Here is an 8,963-nt window from a genome sequence, read left to right as displayed (position 1 = left end):
TTTCCACGACTCGTGAGCCGTGACTGGTCTTCCAGATCAATAGACAGCCGAGTGTAGTCATAGCTAGTCTGTTTGTCAAGAACTCTGATGAGCCCACTATCAAAAGACTGCTGTGAAACGTATCAAGCATGGCTCCCCTTGCAGAGAAGATTTAGTTCTGAACGGTAAACAAGCTGAGAAACGATGAACTGAGCATTGCTTCCATGTAAGCCACTCTCTTGAAATCTCTAAACTCCACCATGATTCCAGGGGAAATAATCTACTTCTGCCGTACAGTATAAAACTGACAGAACCTCATCATTTTTTCTGGTCAGGTTGCATTGCAGTTACTAAATACTCAGTCTCAAGCCTAGAGCATATGAATGTCTCGCAACAGCTTCATTTAAATAATCCATTCTCTTTCCAGCCATATACTGTCCATAACAATTGTTCACACTCAAACAAGAAAAAAAATGAAAGAATATGTAGGCCTACTGCTACCGTACTTTCAGTAACATATTTTAGCTGTGTTTGGAGCCTGGTTTATATCCCCCCCAAAAATGGAGCCCTCTCTCAGACACTCATGTGGAGAGACATAATAAGGCCTGTTTAATCCGACAGCTCTCAGGCAGGAGTTATGGCCCAGACATTTGCCTTGATTGATCTCCCCTCTCTGGGAAAAGAGAATCACCGTAAATAATTCCCAGTGTGGTCTAACAGACATGACCGTCGGACACTTCTTGTCGGATCACTTTTCAGACCACCGCTCATTTCAAGCTTCACACTTTCAAAATGTGTGACCGTAGCTTGAAGCTCCTCAGCAAACAGGGACCAGTGCCAAGAAGACAGAGAGAGATGAGAGTGCCTGAGTCGTTCTGCACCATCACATTTGCAGCCAGGACAGTTAATTTAGCTATGAATCCCCAATACAAGTCCCAGAAGTATTAATCTTTGTGCTGGGATTTACACAAACTACAAAGATTGGTGGAAGCTCGCCCTTCCCCAGTCTTGACTGAGATTGACTATTTTGAATCTCCCTTGGACGTTGATGACGCACAGTGATTCTTGCCAAAGACAAATAGCTTTATTGAAGTTTATTTTAGTATTCTATAAAACTCTGAAAGCTCCCCTTCTCCAAGAGTGAGCAAGATAAGGGAAAAAATAAAACGCATTTGAGTGTTGAGCATCCTCCTTTGTGATAAAAGCTTTAGCGTGCTGTTTGATTTGTTCATTGTGTTGCCTTGTGGTGACATGGTGTGCTCAGGATTGTCATATCAAAGTCAAGTTTCAACTGGGAGCATTTAATAAGCTATTCTTCATGACAACATTTCCCCACCAGCAAAATAGTTCTGGATGTTTAATGGCTGCTTTGTGTGTGTGAGTCAAAGTATATAAAGTTCAAGCTGAGCTCTTTGGTCCAAAGCTGTTGTTTGGGAGTTGACATTGCTTTATGTTCATCACCCAGGGGTTTATACATATTGGTTCAAAGGCATGATAATACACAAGATTTGCCTACATAATGTACTCTTCCTGTATGTTGCTTTAAATTGAGGAGGTGTACAAACATCATGAAGCTTAGATTTCTGTATATCTGGGATCCGTTTTTAATCATGGCGGCACTTTACTACTTTTTGAACTCTGGATGAATTATAGCTAGCAATTAGGCTACTCATAGATTCATATCTGCAAAGGGCTACGCTGTCAAGACAGGATATGGAGAATTCACTGCCGCACCACCCAGGAAATTGCTGTGTATCAAAAAATATAATTAGTAATATAATATGAATGTAGTGTTAGCAGATAATTATGAATAATAGAAACTCAATAAGACTTTTAGATGAGGTGCAACATAAACTTTCACAGAGCTTAAGTGGGGGGACCAGAATCATAAGAACTTAACTGTGCATCAAAAGGGACATAAGGGAGGAAGAGCTGGCCAAGCAGATTAATGTGCCTTGTTGCTGTTCAGAAAATGAATTAATCAAGAGTTGCACAACGTCAATATACTGAAGCAGCCGATATATAACACTTAAAATAATATATAGCGATCTTATCAAAGGAAGTATTCTTTGCTACTCATTTAGATAGTTACGCAATAAGAATAGGCCTTGGGCTACCGTGAAGACATCAATTAATCCTTAAGAGTCTAAGGGAGGGTGGGGAAATGTGTGTGTGTGGGGGTTCTACTAAGCTAACATGGATTTTTTTTAAGATGGTCATACCAAGGATCATTTAGCTACTTGATTTAGAATTTTAGGACCCCTTCAGGTATCTAAAAAATATATACAGTACCAGTCAAAAGTTTGGACACACCTACTCATTTAATGTTTTTTCTTTATTTGTACTATTTTCTATGTTGTCTAGTAATAGTGAAGACATAAAAACTATGACATAACACATATGGAATCATGTAGTAACCAAAAAAGTGTTAAACAAATCCAAATATATTTTATATTTGAGATTCTTCAAAGTGGCCACCCTTTGCCTTGATGACAGCTTTGATCACTTTTCGCATTCTCTCAACCAGCTTCATGAGGTAGTCATCTGGAATGCATTTCAATTAAAAGGTGTGCCTTGTTAAACGTTTGTTTGTAGAATTTATTTCCTTCTTAATGCGTTTAAGCCAATCAGTTGTGTTGTGACAAGGCAGGGGTGGTATACAGAAAACATTAGACTGACGGAAGTCTGTCCTTTGGTATGATGTCCAAATGTGAGAGTTTTGGTTCCAACTGCCTTGTCTTTGTGAGATGCAGAGTAGGTGAACGGATGATCTCTGCATGTGTGATTCCCACCGTGATGCACGGAGAAGGAGGTGTGATGGTGTGGTGATGCTTTGCTGGTGACACTGTCAGTGATTTATTTAGAAATCAAGGCACACTAAACCAGCATGACTACCACAGCATTCTGCAGCGATACGCCATCCCATCTGGTTTGCGCTATCATTTGCTTTTCAACAGGACAATGATGCAACACACCTCCAGGCTGTGTAAGGGCTATTTGACCAAGAACGAGAGTGATGGAGTGATGCATCAGATGACCTGGCCTCCACAATCACCCGACCTCAACCCAATTGAGATGGTTTGGGATGAGTTGGACCGCAGAGTGAAGGAAAAAAGCTCAGCATACGTGGGAACTCCTTCAAGACTGTTGGAAAAGCATTTCAGGTGAAGCTGGTTGAGAGAATGCCAAGAGTGTGCAAAGTTGTCATCAAGGCAGAAGGTGGCTACATTGAAGAATCTCAAATATTAAATCTATTTTTTTGTTTAACACTTTTTTGGTTACTACATGATTCCATATGTGTTATTTCAAAGTTTTGTTGCTTTCTGTAGTATTCTGCATTGTAGAAAATAGTAAAAATAAAGAAAAACCCTTGAATGAGTGTCACGATCTCTGCCGAAGTTGGTTCCTCTCCTTGTTCGGGCGGTGTTCGGCATTCGGCGTTTGGCGTCGCCGGTCTTCTAGCAATCATCAATCCACTTTTCATTTTCCATTTGTTTTGTCTTGTCTTCCCACACATCTGGTTTCAATTACATCATTACATGTTGTGTATTTAACCCTCTGTTCCCCCCATGTCCTTGTCCGGAATTGTTTATTTGTAAGTGTTTGTTCACATTATTCTGCTGTGCTACGGGTTTTGTACCCGTTGTTTGATTGTTCTGTTTCTGGTGGGATTTATTATTAAACTGCGCCGTTGTAAACACAGTTTTTGCTCTCCTGCGCCTGACTTCTCTGCCGCCAGTACACACCCCTTACAATGAGTATGCGTCCAAACTTTTGACTGGTACTGTATAGTTGATTTTAAAAACACACAGGGTGTGTCTATATATGGAAAAATACACATTTAAAAATTTCAGCCAATTCATTGGTCGAAAGAACAGACGACTTTCGGTCCACCAAGCTTTAGTCGAGGACAGCCCTAAATTGTTATTTTTTAAAATGTTTTTAAAATAAAAACCCTGGAATTAGTTGGTGTGTCCAAACTTTTGACTGGTATTTTCTATAATTTTTTTTATGAAACGTTGAATTTGGCCTTACTGCTCATAACCCATAGAAACACATTGAATAACAGAAAATGTGTCAAAAGGAAATTTGTGATGTCCTATATCCGAGAGACATCAGAAAGATGAGGAAATTATTGTAATTTATTTTTACCCATATTTAACCCCATATTTTGGCACTTTTTACTGGTATCAGGCTACCTTCAGCGTCCTATAGCAAAACATGTAGGTGTTTGTGATTTTCGGGATGTTGGATGGTCTGACAAATACCGCTGTAGCTCGGCCACCTTCCATCTCAGATGCGGAAGGCCGCCATTGGTAGATGCGATGGATCTCTATCTTAAAGTTAAATGTAACTAAATGTAAACGAAAATGTAATCTACGTAATCCCCAAAAGTAATAATTTATTGTTATAGGGCCATAAACAATAACTATTAATGCTGCATACTCCAATAAATGTGAAAATCTCACCATTCTGGTAAAAATAGTTATACATTAGATGTCTAGTCACTTTTGAGGATACAAGCTCAACTACACAGTACAAATATGATACAAATATGAAAATATGACATATTTCATATCATGTGTTTCCTATTCAACAAAACTGTATGGATAAGGCTTGAAATTACTTATATGCTTTCTAAATATAGTATAATAAAGTTATAAAATGACTAACTATAAGATTTCTGTCACGCCCTGACCTTGGAGATCCTTTATTCTCTATTTTGGTTAGGTCGGGGTGTGACTAGGGTGGGCATTCTAGTTTCTTTATTTCTAGGTTGGCCTGATATGGTTCCCAATCAGAGGCAGCTGTCTATCGTTGTCTCTGATTGGGGATCATATTTAGGCAGCCTTTTCCCACCTGTTGTTTGTGGGATCTTGTTTTTGGTTAGCTGCCTGTGAGCAGCCCAGAACGTTACGTTTCGTTTGTATTCTGTTGTTTTTTTTGGTTCAGTTAATAAATTAAGATGTACGCCTACCACGCTGCACCTTGGTTCAATCCTTCCGTCAACGAGCGTAACAATTTCACCTTCCTTATAACTGTAAAATAAATGTTCTATGTTTAGTGTTAGAGAAAATGTGCATATTTTCTAAAGGTCTCTCTTAATCAAAATGTCTGCCCCCATCGCTGTGAATGTCTCACTTTAGCTTGGCTTCCTGAACTCGTTAGGATTTCGCCTTGCATCTCATATATTTTGGGGGATTAATAGCTATAAATCGATCTCTACAGTGATAAAACCACTCTCTCCCGCTGCGCTACGATGTAAAGATTGCAGGCATGTGCTCTGTCAGTGGCTGTGACATAGGTTTCAGCCAGGAGTTGATGGACAGTCGGAAGAGCGAATGAAATTACATTTACATTTACATTTAAGTCATTTAGCAGACGCTCTTATCCAGAGCGACTTACAAATTGGTGCATTCACCTTATGATATCCAGTGGAACAACCACTTTACAATAGTGCATCTAAATCTTTTAAGGGGGGGGGGGGTTAGAAGGATTACTTTATCCTATCCCAGGTATTCCTTAAAGAGGTGGGGTTTCAGGTGTCTCCGGAAGGTGGTGATTGACTCCGCTGTCCTGGCGTCGTGAGGGAGCTTGTTCCACCAAATGGTAGGAGGTACATCCCAGCTTCAAGTTGTTTCAGATTTCAAATCCTACATCAGGCAAAATAATTCTACTGTGTCCGAGGGGAACCAGGGCTATTGCTCAATGCAAGCCATTTCGATCTACAGTGTCCACAGATCGAATTATAAGCAGAAATGTCAGTTGGAACATGTACCCTAAACAGGGGACATTATGTCTAAGAGGTTTTAAACAGACAGATTTTGATGGGGAGATTTGTATTATGCTAATTATATTTACTTGGGACGTGGACATCAAATCTAGGGGTTTTTAATAGTGTTGATTTAAATGAGTAATAAACAGTTTCAACTCAATCCATTGGCTGTATTAGCTGATGTGTGGTAAGCACTCTGGTGTAAAATGGCTGCTGTGCACTGGATAACTAGTTCCAGAAGTTGCTATGAAAATATTGAAATCTCAAATTGCAGCTTTGATTATTACTCTACATCTACACTGAGTGTACAATAACATAGACTGATCAGGTGAATCCAGGTGTTAGATCACTTTTTTATGTCACCTGTTAAATCTACTTTAATCAGTGTAGATGAAGGGGAGGAGACATGTTAAAGAATGATTTTTAAGCCTTGAGACAATTGAAACATGGATTGTGTGTGTGCCATTCAGAGGGTGAATGGCAAGACAAAATATTTAAGTGACTTTGAACAGGGTAGTTGGTACCAGGCGCACCAGTTTGTGTCAAGAACTGCAACGCTGCTGGGTTTTTCACACTCAACAGTTTCCCGTATGCTCAACAGTTTCTGGTTTCAAGAATGGTCCACCACCCAAAGGATATCCAGCCAACTTGACACAACTGTGGGAAACATAGGAGTCAACATGGGCCAGCATCCCGGTGGAACGCATTCGACAACTTGTAGAGTCCATGCCCAGACGAATTGAGGCTGTCTGAGGGCCTAATCGACAGAAAATGACCATTAATATATGACATTAGAAAATAACTGGTTCTCAATTTATAGCAAATGGTAAACAATTATGCACATTTGAGTATTGGGTATTGCGTTTGTACACATGCTACATTTGATGCACAGCAGTGGCGGTCAGTGCCATTTAAGATGAGGGAGGATTATTTATTTTTTACGAGCATGGTATTATTTCGATTATGCCATATTGGCTGACTGTCATTCATATTCCGTTAACCCATCTCAATGTAACATCGATAGGTTTAGGCTAGTAAAGCACATGATACTAGAATATTCCCTGTACCCATCATGAGGTTGCTACAACCTAGTTTACAAAGTAGGTGTACAGGTCAAGAGAATTTTGAGTACTCAAGGTGACAGACAGTGACATGCCTCTTCACTGTTGACATTGAGACTGGTGTTTTGCGGGTACTATTTAATGAAGCTGCTAGTTGAGGACTTGTGAGGCGTCTGTTTCTCAAACTAGACACTCTAATGTACTTGTTCTCTTGCTCAGTTGTACACCGGGGCCTCCCACTCCTCTTTCTATTCTGGTTAGAGCTAGTTTGCGCTGTTCTGTGAAGGGGGTAGTACACAGCGTTGTACCAGATGTTCAGTTTCTTGGCAATTTCTCGCATGGAATAGCCTTCATTTCTCAGAACAAGAATAAACTGACGAGTTTCAGAAGAAAGGTCTTTGTTTCTGGCCATTTTGAGCCTGTTATCAAACCCACAAATGCTGATGCTCCAGATACTCAACTAGTCTAAAGAAGGCCAGTTGTATTGCTTCTTTAATCGTTTAACCGTTTTCAGCTGTGCTAACATAATTGGAAAAGGGTTTTCTAATGATCAATTAGCCTTTTAAAATGATTAACTTTGATTAGCTAACACAACGTGCCATTGGAACACAGCATTGATGGTTGCTGATAATGAGCCTCTGTACGCCAATGTAAATATTCCATAAAAATCTGCCGTTTCCAGTTATAATAGTCATTTACAACATTAACAATGTCTACACCGTATTTCTGATCATTTGATGTTAATTTAATGGACAAAAAATGTGCTTTTCTTTCAAAAACAAGGACATTTCTAAGTGACCCCAAACTTTTGAACGGTAGTGGAATTCCTAATCGCAACTATCTACGCGCTCTCCTCTTCTTATCTTTTCTCTTCGCTTGTGGACTTCAGTGCACAACACATCAGTTGTTTGTGACTAGGCGAAAAAAGCTTTCCAAGCCAAACCTTCATATCATGACCGCTAACCGCTACACACAGCCTACGTCGTTGTCACGTCATAGTCAACACTAAAGCATTAGTAAACCCGCTACAATCATGCAGTACAGTGTACAGTCAGAAAGCAGTTTAGAAGTTACGCCGGCGGGCCACGGTGGTAATAAATTAATAAGACCAAAGGCTTATCTTGAGTGTTGGTTAGCCATAGCCAGCTAGCTAACATAGCATCCCTCTCTGTTTGAGTTTGGTGTTTGAGTAGGCTAAACTAGTTAGCTGCATTTGCAGGATAAGTGAAAGTGAAAGTTTAAAAAAATACAACCAAATATATCTCTCGCTCTCATTTCTCCTTTATTTTGGAAGAAATGAATTAGTTCAAAACTATTTAACTATTTTCTGTCTCTCCCTTTGAGTCAACTACTCACCACATTTTATGCACTGCAGTTCTAGCTTGCTGTAGTTTATGCCTTCAGTACTAGATTGATTCTCTGAATATTTGATTGGGTGAACATGTCAGTTCATGCTGCAAGAGCTCTGATAGGTTGGAGGATGTCCTCCGGAAGTTGTCATAATTACTGGGTAATGTAAGGGGGTGAGAACCATGAGCCTCCTAGGTTTTGTATTGAAGTCAATGTTCCCAGAGGAGGACAGAAGCTAGCTGTCCTCTGGCAACACCATGGTGCTACCCTACAGAGTGCTGCTGCAGCTACCGTAGACGTTCATTACAAAACAGTGTGTTTTAATCAATTATTTGGTGATGTGAAAATATTTTCTATAGCTTTATCTAAAAATCATAATAATCTTTCACTATTTTAATGTTCATGAAGTTCACTGAGGAATCTCCACTGATGCAGTCTGGGAGTGGTAGAGTTTTTAGAAATGTGTGCTGGGAAAGAAGCAGATCTGTCCTTAATCTCTCGATCAACAATACTTTTTAATCATTTTCTTTTTTTAAGTTTGTGTGCATCCTCAAAAAAAATGTTTCAAACATTTGCCTGCCAGCCAGTTTTAGAAGTGATTACCTTACTAGCAAGAGCGATGCTTACTTTGAGGGGTCATTTTTTGGAGAGCGTCCTGTCTCCCCTGCTGACTCTATGACATCTGTCCTCACAGGATGGGGGCGTACATCACTTCTGTTACGGTACTGAAGGTATTTTTAGACATGGAGATTAGCCCTCTGCCAGAGAGGTGGGAGGGGTGGGTGGGCAACAACTGA

Source organism: Salmo trutta, chromosome 24, assembly GCF_901001165.1.
Source record: "Salmo trutta chromosome 24, fSalTru1.1, whole genome shotgun sequence".
NCBI lineage: Eukaryota > Metazoa > Chordata > Actinopteri > Salmoniformes > Salmonidae > Salmo > Salmo trutta.
This window is presented reverse-complemented; position numbering follows the sequence as displayed.